The following is a 10900-nucleotide window of genomic DNA, read 5'->3' on the forward strand; positions in this document are numbered from 1 at the left end:
CCATCCTACCAGCCATATTCCCATACACGCAGCGATTGATATTTCCCAAACTCATACCTCCCTCCTCAACTGCAGGATTAATAATTTGAACAGTCGCAGAGTAAGCAAAGAAATCAAGGTTGACCATGAAACAATCCTGGACCTCAACAAGGCATCTCCCATGATGTTTTGGAACACATTTCATTTGTTTAAGATAGAAGTTGATATTACAGATTACCTCGCAACATCATGCTGTAATCGTTATAATTAAGCCTTTTTAATAGCCATCAAAGTTTCATGGTGGAGCTTGTATAAACATGCATCACAGGTAGTGTAAGGGCCATTAGGAAACGTCAGTGCACTTTTATATGATTTCCAAGGAACTTCAAGAGCATAAAGAAGACATTGGATAAAATCAACCGAGTACGCCGGATTTGAACCCAGAACGGCAGCATGACGAGCGTTGAGTGCTGAGATGGTATTGCCAAACAGGTCAACCTGAAGGCTTGTACTCCCTTGATGGATGTTCAATTACTCTGGACTTGCATGTTAACTTACATGTGAGTGGCCTTGCAGCAGAGGGCGCCACAGAACAGGTGGTCAAGAGTTTGGGCTGGGTGTTGTGGAGGGGTGGCAAGCTCAATTGACGAAACGATGTCGACAGTGGGGAAAGTGTGGACCCATGAATAATTGAGCGAAATCTTTATCAAATGCCTGTCGCAGCAGAGGGGAGGCCAGACCATCTGAACACTGTGTGGGGAGTGAAGACGCAGTGGGGGTTAAACCGCAATGATGACAGCACTGCAGTGGCCAGTTGTAACACCGCATGCCAAAGAACCACAAACGTCTACAGCAGCTCTCTTCCATCTCTCTATTCGCGACGCCTTCCTTCACCAAGCTCCCATGTTTATTGTCATTTCCTTTCATATTCAACCCCATGGAGTATCCTGCAAAGTAGAACTCCCTTGCATTAACTCTGCTGGTTTTGTACTGTTTGTGAATGTTAATCAAACATTGACAACTCTATTTACACGCCTCCGAGATGTGAAATTTCTCATTCAATGCATCCCAGGTTAAGGAGCTTATCTACATATTACATGTGCAAAATGGTTAAATATTTAGCCTCGCCCACATGCTATGTTCTTTCTTTCTTGCTTGCTTTCCTTTTTCTCAATTTCATTTCTTTCATTAACAATTTCTCCTCCCCCCCAAACTACCTACCAAACCTTCAACCATCTACCCGCTAGTGATGCAGTGCAGAGCAAATCGATGCATTCGTTCGTTTTATGGATATTGGACCGGGAATCAGTTAGCAGTTACACCTGCTGCTGTGCAAGATTCTCTGTGAGGGTGGCAGCTGTGCCGCTAATGCAGTGGCCCCTGTAAGTTTGGGCAGGAATTTGAAATTTGTTCAGAGTGTTGGTGACACCCTGTCTACTCTTCATCGAAAGGGGATCTTCACCATCCATCAGATCATGTTAACAAATTGGTCCGCAGCTTAGTCCAGCCCTGGGATGGCACGCTTATTGATGCATCACCATGACTGCGAAACACCAAACCAACAGTTTATAGTTGTGGAACCAAGACTCGACTTCAAGCTGTGCTACCGAATCTGTACCACCCTGCTGGACATGCATCATAAAGATACTTGTGTACAATTTTTAACATTTTCATATAAAGTAGAGTAAAAGAGTAAAAGAGGAAAAACAAGAGTGAGAAATTGCTTTGCAATATGTCCCCCTACCGATGTGACATTTTCTAAGTCAAAAAAGGACATAACTCTGTGAAAAAGTCAAAACGCCCTGAAACTTGGACTTGTTGTGTAACCTATCATAATAAAGACAGGTATTAAGTTTCACTTGAATACGTTAAAGGATATGGGGAAAAAAGGTCTGAAAAACCACAGGTGGGACGAACAGACAGACAGATGCAAAGAGAGCAAACCTATAGTCCCCTCCGGTGATACCGCAAGAGGACTAGAAAACGACCAAAAGAAAAACATCACGCTGACCGTGTTTGTCCGATCAAAGGGAGGAACCAAATGAATATGAAGGAAATCGGACAGTGAATATTACTGGATTTGATAAAGCAGGGAGAGGTGATCATGCATGCAATGGGTCCATACATTTATAACATACGCAATTATGGCAGAAATCCTGAATGCCTTGATTTCAGCTGCGTGAGTAAGATGGCTTGGTGTGTTTTAAGTAATCGACAAGAAACTCATTGAATAAAGAGAAAACCATGAAAAGCATTACTAGTGCATGATGATGGACTCAGATATTGCTATTCAGGTTGTTCACAAGTCAGATTGTTATCCATGCTGTCATTAGCTGTCTGCTCGTTCCTTGCAGCAAAGGGAGTATGAAAATCAACAAGGCATGTCATGTGGTTCAAACAGAAAACTGTCCAAACAAACACACACACACACACACACACACACACACACACACACACACACACACACACACACACACACACACACACACACACACACACACACACACACACACACACACACACACACACCACCACCACCAACTACTGGGAATAACACTGAGTGTGCAGAAGCGATTGTTGGAATAATTTTGGAGTTACTTTTTGTTCTTACTGTCAGATCTCCTGTTCTCAGCACACATAAGCTTCAGCTTCTTAATGCTTAACAAAGCGTTCCCTTTTCTGAGCTCGTATTTGAGTGGCATTGCGGCAAACGACCTTCTCTCCCATTGCCGTCTAATGACAGCCACGTAAATGGCTTTGCTGGTCGATCTGTTATGTTACGCGAGAGATCGGTGAGGACCCAGGACTGCATGCTCTTCGTCACCTCACGGATCATTGTTCACATCGTCACTACTTGTAATTCCAGATCACTTGGCTCACTGTTTCCTGGGGTCATTTTAACATCAGCCACACATTATCATCTCAAGTATTTTGGTGCCATCCGTCGAAACCCTCTTGTAAATGAGAGAGACAGAAAGAGGGACTTCATTTGTAGGTGTACTACAGGGTGTGCTGGCCAAATGGATTTGCAAAATTGCTCACATCAAACTAGTCTTGGGTATTGCTGTTTCAAAGTCACAGTCTTCAATAGAGATTTTAAAAATGGCTGCAATACATCGAGTAGAATGAGCCAAAACAGAGAGGACCATTCGGACAAAGATCATGTGCGATTGAAAAGGACCATATTAACCATCAAACCACAAACAACTTTACTGGCAAATAAAACACTAAGATCGTTTTTTAAAATATTTTAAACAATACTCTCAGGCTTATATGGGGAGAGCAGAGGGGGTCACAAATTCCCCATCCCCCATAACCTCCCTCATGAGCATGAAGGACAGATGTAGGTCCTTCCTTGCCTATGTGGCTTCCAGTTAGTGTTTGAAGACACAGTCCACTGCCATTCACTGTCTTGTCTGACACTAACTGGAAGCCAGAGAAGACATTTTCGGCTCAAAAACCTTATTAAAAGCAAAAAACAATCTATAAATTAAACAATAGTGCACTGTGCTAAGAAATATTAAAAAGGTAAATAAAAAGATAACAGAAATAAAATAAAAAAACCGTGAAAATAAAAAGGTCTGATTACATAACTTCACAAAAACAAATTGACTTTGACCATTTATATATTTTACCATGCTCTTCCAAGACAAATATTTGTTTAATTCCTTAAATTATGGCTGAGGATAGAGAGGTATGCACACTAGCCTTTGAGTGTCTAGCTTGGGTTGGAATCTCGACCGAGGCATATGCTCTCACCCCGGTGTTTCGCATCCAGGGAGAGGCATCAATGCCGAACCCATCCATCAGGACGTTAGCCAGAGGACCCACTTGTCAGCAATGGTGGCACGATGGACGTTAAAAATCCCACGTTGATTTTCTTGAAGAAGCAAGTTATCGCTGGTACCCTGAACAAATTACAAATCCCTGCCCAAATCACCTCCGATCAAACATTTAGCCTAGCCAGCAAGTTCGTGAAAGTGCTGGCCCAGAAACGTTCCCCAGCCGACCCACGAGAAGGTGAGAATAATTTGGGTCATTAAAGAAGTGGAAGCAGCAGAACAATGGATGGAATCAACAGAACGTTGATCGAGGTATGCTAACACACACATGTATATATATATATATATATATATATATATATATATATATATATATATATATATATATATATATATGTATATATATATATATATATATATATATATATATATATATGTATATATATATATATATATGTATATATATATATATATATATATATATGTTTAAATATATATAAAAATATACATAAAATGTAAATATATATATAAAAAATATATAAATTTAAATAATGTAATATATATAAAACGTTTAAATATATAAAAAAACCCAAAAAAATTTATATATATTTAAAAACGTTTAAATATATATAAAAATGTAAATATATATATATATATATATATATATATATATATATATATATATATATATATATATATATATATATATATATGTATATATATATATATATATATATATATATGTATATATATATATATATATATATATATATATATATATATATATATATATATATCTGTATGTCTGTGTATATATACATATATGAATGTACGTCTGTATGTATGTGTTGCTAACCACCATGGGAGGCAAGGAGAAGCTGACCTTTTGGGGCGTTAACCCTTCAGCGGAGCAAAAGAACCTTTTCTTTTGGACCGACGAAGGGTTAACGCCCATAACATGAGATTCTCATTGCTTCCCATGACGGTTAGCATACACACCACAATCAACGTTCTGTTGATTCCATCCATTGTTCTACATGTCTGCTGAAGCAGAATGACCCCAGCCTTCATGATCAAGACTGGTTCTTCATTTCACTCAAAGTAGTAGTCGTAGTTGTCGTCGTCGTCACAGTGGCCTTGGTCTCCCTGAGGCTCAATCACTGTAATCTGTGCACTAATAATAATAAATAAAAATAAGTCTGCTTGTGATATCAGGTTCTTCAAAAAAAATTATCCTTGCAAATTTAATATTTCTGCTCATTGTGGGCTATTGTAAATCAGATAGAAATCGAATTAGGAGATATCTCCCGACATTTTCATATGTTGTAACTGTAAGATGTCTGTAATGTTTTTTTTACAACTCAATGAGAATGCAAAAACAAAATTCTGATCATCACCACATCTCGTAATCATCAGTTTTGTGCATTTTTACTGCATTTATTTCACATTTATTGGTGTATATATCCTTGTAATCAAAAAGCAAGATGGTGGATGGAAATGAAGATTGCACATGCAGAGATGTAAATAATGTTGTGAATAATAGAGAAGGATGAGAGAAAGTGTGAATCTTTGAGAGAATATATGTGAGAGCAAGAGTAAAGATAGGCTTGAGATGAGTATAGGAAATAGTAAGGAAGAAGGTGCTAGTGGTGCTGCGGAAAGGGTGTAACCACCTGTCAGGGATGCACATCTGCCAGCACCTCGCAGGTCCAGCATGACAAACACACTGGCTAATTGGGAATTAAATATAAAAGTCTGTACACATATAGTACCTGTATTGTAATCACTTATCTATTATGGAAACGTATTCAACCTACATGATAATCCTCTTCACATGATGGAAATATAGTTGATATAATACTTTAACCAATTGTGTGTGTGTGTGTGTGTGTGTGTGTGTGTGTGTGTGTGTGTGTGTGTGTGTGTGTGTGTGTGTGTGTGTGTGTGTGTGTGTGTGTGTGTGTGTGTGTGTGTGTGTGCGCGCGCGCGCACATGTGCGTTTGTATACAAATTCAAGGCTCGTGGAAGAGCAAGAACACAGAACGGAAAGAACAGTGGAGAGAGGGGAAAACACCAACAGCAGAGTTGAAGGACAAAATAGGAGACTTGGACAAACAATGTGTGTGAGGGGTAGGGGAGGATGCATGGGGTAGAGAAGATGGATACATCAGCAAACTCTCAGGAAGGAAAAACTATAAATCCAGAAAGAACTGGGCTTGGTGTAGGGGGAGGGGTTGGGGCGGGGAGTTAACGGGTGCATAAAAGATCACGGTTTTGGATGGAAGGATGATCCGAGATGGTGGTGTGTAGCTGTCTTGAAGACCTGGAGAGAAGGATAAGATTAAACAGAATGTGGAAGTTGATTCTATAAGGTGGAAAAAAGAGGAATGATTGAGTGGAAGTGAGCAGTGATCCCAGATTTTTGGGAGTTTCACGAGAAGGGGGTTGATGGTGCACCCTGCAGAAACCTGGAGAGGGGGAGGGGGTGAGGGCGGGGGGCACGAGAGTATTCTGTACATATATATATATATATATATATATATATATATACATATTAAAAAAACACACATATATATATATATATATATATATATATATATATTTACACATATATATATATACACACACACACACACACACACACACACACACACACACACACACACACACACACACACACACACACACACACACACACACACACACACACACACACACACACACACACACGTAGATAGAACCGGGCGTAGTGGCGTGCGCCTGTAATCCGGCTACTCGGAGGCTTGGGTTGGAGGATCGCTTGAGGACGGGTGCTCTGCGGTGGGCGTGCTATGAGAGGGTGTAGGGCAGCCCAGAATCATGGCGAAACCCAATTCTTATCCCTGTGTCGTAAGAGGCAGCCAGGGTTGCGTCAGGAAGGGCATTCGACGTAAAACCTGTGCCAAATCAGTATGCGGATCATAACAGATGATCCGCTGTGGCGACCTCGAACGGGAGCAGCTGGAAGACGAACATACATACATGTAGATATACATATATATATATATATATATATATATATATATATATATATATATATATATATATATATATATTCCCCGGTTAGAATAGGTGCACCATATCTCTGTGTGTCGTAAGAGGCGACCAGGGTTGCGTCAGGAAGGGCATCCGGCGTAAAAACCGATGCCAAATCATTATGCGGCCAACAAAACGAATTTCCATACCGGATAGGTCGAGGCCCGGGTTACCAACGACCGCCACCGGTACCGGTGGTCAGCAGGGTACCAGTGGAAATTGTGCGACTGCTGGGTGAAGGAGGAGAAGGAGACGGGGAAGGCGAGTCCGGAGGCAGTGGGAGAGGGGGAAGGGTAGAAGTGTGGAGGTGAGAGTTGGAACTCTGAATGTTGGGACGATGACTGGCAAAGGGCGAGAGTTGGCTGATATGATGGAGAGAAGAAAGGTGGACATACTGTGTGTACAAGAGACCAAGTGGATGGGGAGTAAGGCTAGGAGCATTGGAGGTGGTTTCAAACTGTTCTACCATGGTGTGGATGGGAGGAGAAATGGTGTCGGGGTAATCCTGAAGGAAGATCATGTCAAGAGGGTATTGGAGGTGAGGAGTGTGTCTGACCGAGTGATGAGTGTGAAGTTGGAAATTGAAGGGGTGATGATGAATGTCATCAGTGCATATGCCACACATATGGGGTGTGAGATGGAGTATAAAGAAGATTTCTGGAGTGAGTTAGATGAAGTGGGTGGAGAGTGTATCCAAGGATGAAAGAGTGGTGATTGGAGCAGATTTCAATGGGCATGTTGGGGAAGGGAATAAAGAGGATGAGGAGGTGATGGTTGGGTATGGTCTCAACAAGAGAAATGTGGAAGGGCAAATGGTGGTAGAGTTTGCAAAAAGAATGGAAATGGCAGTGGTAAATACATATTTCAAGAAGGAGGAACACAGGGTGACATACAAGAGTGGAGGAAAGTGCACACAGGTGGATTACATCTTAAGCAGGAGATGTAACCTGAAAGAGATTAGTGACTGTAAGGTGGTGGCAGGGGAGAGTGTAGCTCGACAGCATCGATTGGTGGTCTGTAGGATGACTTTAGAGGTGAGGTTGAGGAAGAGAGTGAGGGCTGAACTAAGGACCACATGGTGGAAGCTGAAGGAGGAAGACTGTTGCGTGAAATTTAAGGAGGAGGTGAGACAGGCATTGGATGGTGGTAAAGATGGGTGGGATGATTGGGCAACGACAGCAGAAGTTGTGAGGGAGATAGCTCGGAAGGTACTTGGTGTGACATCTGGAGAGAGGAAGGAAGATAAGGAGACTTGGTGGTGGAATGAGGAAGTACAGGAAAGTATAAGGAAGAAGGGGTTGGCGAAAAAGAAGTGGGATCGTCAGAGAGATTAAGAAAGTAGGCAGGAGTACAAGGAGTGGCGGCGAAAGGCAAAAAAGAGAGATGGAAAAGGCCAAGGAAAAGGCATATGACGAGCTGTATGAGAAGTTGGATACAAAAGAAGGGGAAAAGGATTTATACCGATTGGCAAGACAGAGGGACCGAGCTGGGAAGGATGTGCTGCAGGTTCGGGTGATAAAGGACGCAAATGGGAATGTGCTGACGAGCGAGGAGAGTGTGTTGAGAAGGTGGATGGAGTACTTTGAGGAGCTGATGAATGAAGAAAATGAGAGAGAGAACGTTGGAAGAGGTGGAGATAGTGAATGTGGAAGTGGGGTGGATCAGTAAGGATGAAGTGAGGACTGCTCTGAGAAGATGAAAAGTGGAAAGGCGGTTGGCCCAGATGGTATACCAGTGGAGGCATGGAAGTGCTTAGGAGAGATGGCAGTGGGGTTGTTAACCAGATTGTTTAATAAAGTCTTGGAAAGTGAGAGGATGCGGAGGAGTGGAGATTAAGTGTACTGGTTCCGATTTTCAAGAATAAGGGTGATGTGCAGAGCTGTGGAAATTATAGAGGGATAAAGTTGTTAAGCCACACCATGAAGTTGTGGGAAAGAGTAGTGGAAGCTCGGTTGAGAGGAGAGGTGACGATCTGTGAGCAGCAATATGGGTTTATGCCAGGAAAGAGCACCACTGATGCGATGTTTGCTTTGAGAATGTTGATGGAGAAGTATAGGGAAGGCCAGAAGGAGTTACATTGTGTGTTTGTGGATTTATAGAAAGCTTATGATAGGGTGCCAAGAGAGGAGTTGTGGCATTGTATGAGGAAGTCGGGAGTGGTGGAGAAGTATGTGAGGATCGTGCAGGATATGTATGAGGACAGTGTGACAGCAGTGAGGTGTGCGGTAGGAATGATGGACCGGTTTAAGGTAAAAGTGGGATTGCACCAAGGATCGACTCTGAGCCCTTTCCTGTTTGCAATGGTGATGGACAGGTTGACGGACGAGATCAGACTGGAGTCCCCATGGACTATGATGTTCGCGGATGACATCATGATCTGTAGGGAGAATAGGGAGCAGGCTGAGGCGAGCCTCGTGCGGTGGAGGTACGCACTGGAGAGAATGGGAATGATAGTCAGTCGGAGTAAGACGGAGTACATGTGCGTAAATGAGAGGGAGGGTGGTGGTATGGTGCGGTTGCAAGGAGTTGAGGTGGGGAAGGTGGATGGGTTTAAATACTTGGGATCAACTGTCCAAAGTAACGGAGAGTGTGGGAGAGAAGTGAAAAAGAGAGTGCAGGCAGGATAGAGTGGGTGGAGAAGAGTTGCAGGAGTGATGTGTGACAGAAGGGTAGCTGCAAGAATGAAGGGGAAAGTATATAAGACGGCAGTGAGACCAGCTATGTTGTATGGTTTGGAATGCGGTGGCACTAACAAAAAGACAGGAAGCGGAGCTGGAGGTGGCAGAGTTAAAGATGCTGCGATTCTCGTTGGGAGTGACGAGGTTGGATAGGATAAGAAATGAGTATATTGGAGGGACAGCGCAGGTAGGACGGTTTGGAGACAAAGTGAGAGAGGTGAGATTGATATGGTTTGGACATGTGCACAGGAGGGAAGCAGAGTATATCGGGAGAAGGATGTTGAAGATGGAGCCGCCAGGCAGGAGGAGAAGAGGAAGGCCAAAGAAGAGGTTCATGGATACGGTGAAGGCGGACATGCGGGTGGTTGGAGTGTCAATGGAAGATGTGGAGGATAGAGCGAAATGGAGACGGTTGATCCGCTGTGGCGACCCCTAACGGGAGCAAGCCGAAAGAGGAAGAAGATATATATATATATATATATATATATATATATATATATATATATATATATATATATATATCTACACACATACATATAGATATACAAACATATATTTATACATATACACACATACATATCTTCTTCTTCTTCTTTCGGCTGCTCCCGTTAGGGGTCGCCACAGCGGATCATCCGTGTGATCCGCATAGTGATTTGGCACATGTTTTACGCCGGATGCCCTTCCTGACGCAACCCTGGTCGCCTCTTACGACACAGAGATATGGTACACCTACTTTAACCGGGGTATACACCGGCCCAGTATACTGGTACTCACTTCGCCAACCTCGGAAGCATGACAGGCTGAGCCAACCCCCTGGTGTATCAATTCAGTGGCCCAACGGGGCTTGAACTCAGGACCTTTTGGATCCCAAGCCGCTGCCCTAACCACTGCGCCAACACCAGGCTCACACACACACACACATATATATATATATATATATATATATATATATATATATGTATGTATATGCATACATACAAATAGATATACATACATATATATATATATATATATATATATATATATATATATATATATATATATATATATATATATATATAGATATATACAGTAGACTCGGCATAAGTCGTCACCATCGGGACCAAGAAAAAAGTGACGACTTAGAAATGTGACGACTTACGCGTAAGCGAACATTCATGATGACTGTGGGGTGAAGGATGAAGTCGCGCGTGGCCTGGACACATATGTGTGAGAGCCGGCTATTGTACCAAAAGGAAAACACAATCCTCGGGGCATAGGTGGGGGTGATTTGGTGAGTTGGAAAGTGATCAAGCAAAGATGGAATTCATTAATGAGTTTTTCAAAAGTAAAGATAATGAACAACTGTAAGACAACTCATATACCATTGGTGATGGTATGGTGACA

At 42.3% G+C, this 10900-nt stretch overlaps 1 protein-coding gene across 4 annotated transcripts in view; it reads right to left on the reverse strand.

Annotated features, from left to right (window-relative positions):
• LOC147014258 (receptor tyrosine-protein kinase erbB-4-like) overlaps window positions 1-10900 on the reverse strand; it is a 504201-nt gene that overhangs the window by 256338 nt on the left and 236963 nt on the right. The gene's annotated exons all lie outside the window — the stretch shown is intronic.

This window comes from Eptatretus burgeri, chromosome 13 (assembly GCF_056783735.1).
Source record: "Eptatretus burgeri isolate ZD-2024b chromosome 13, Ebu_testis_v1, whole genome shotgun sequence".
NCBI classification, from domain to species: domain Eukaryota; kingdom Metazoa; phylum Chordata; class Myxini; order Myxiniformes; family Myxinidae; genus Eptatretus; species Eptatretus burgeri.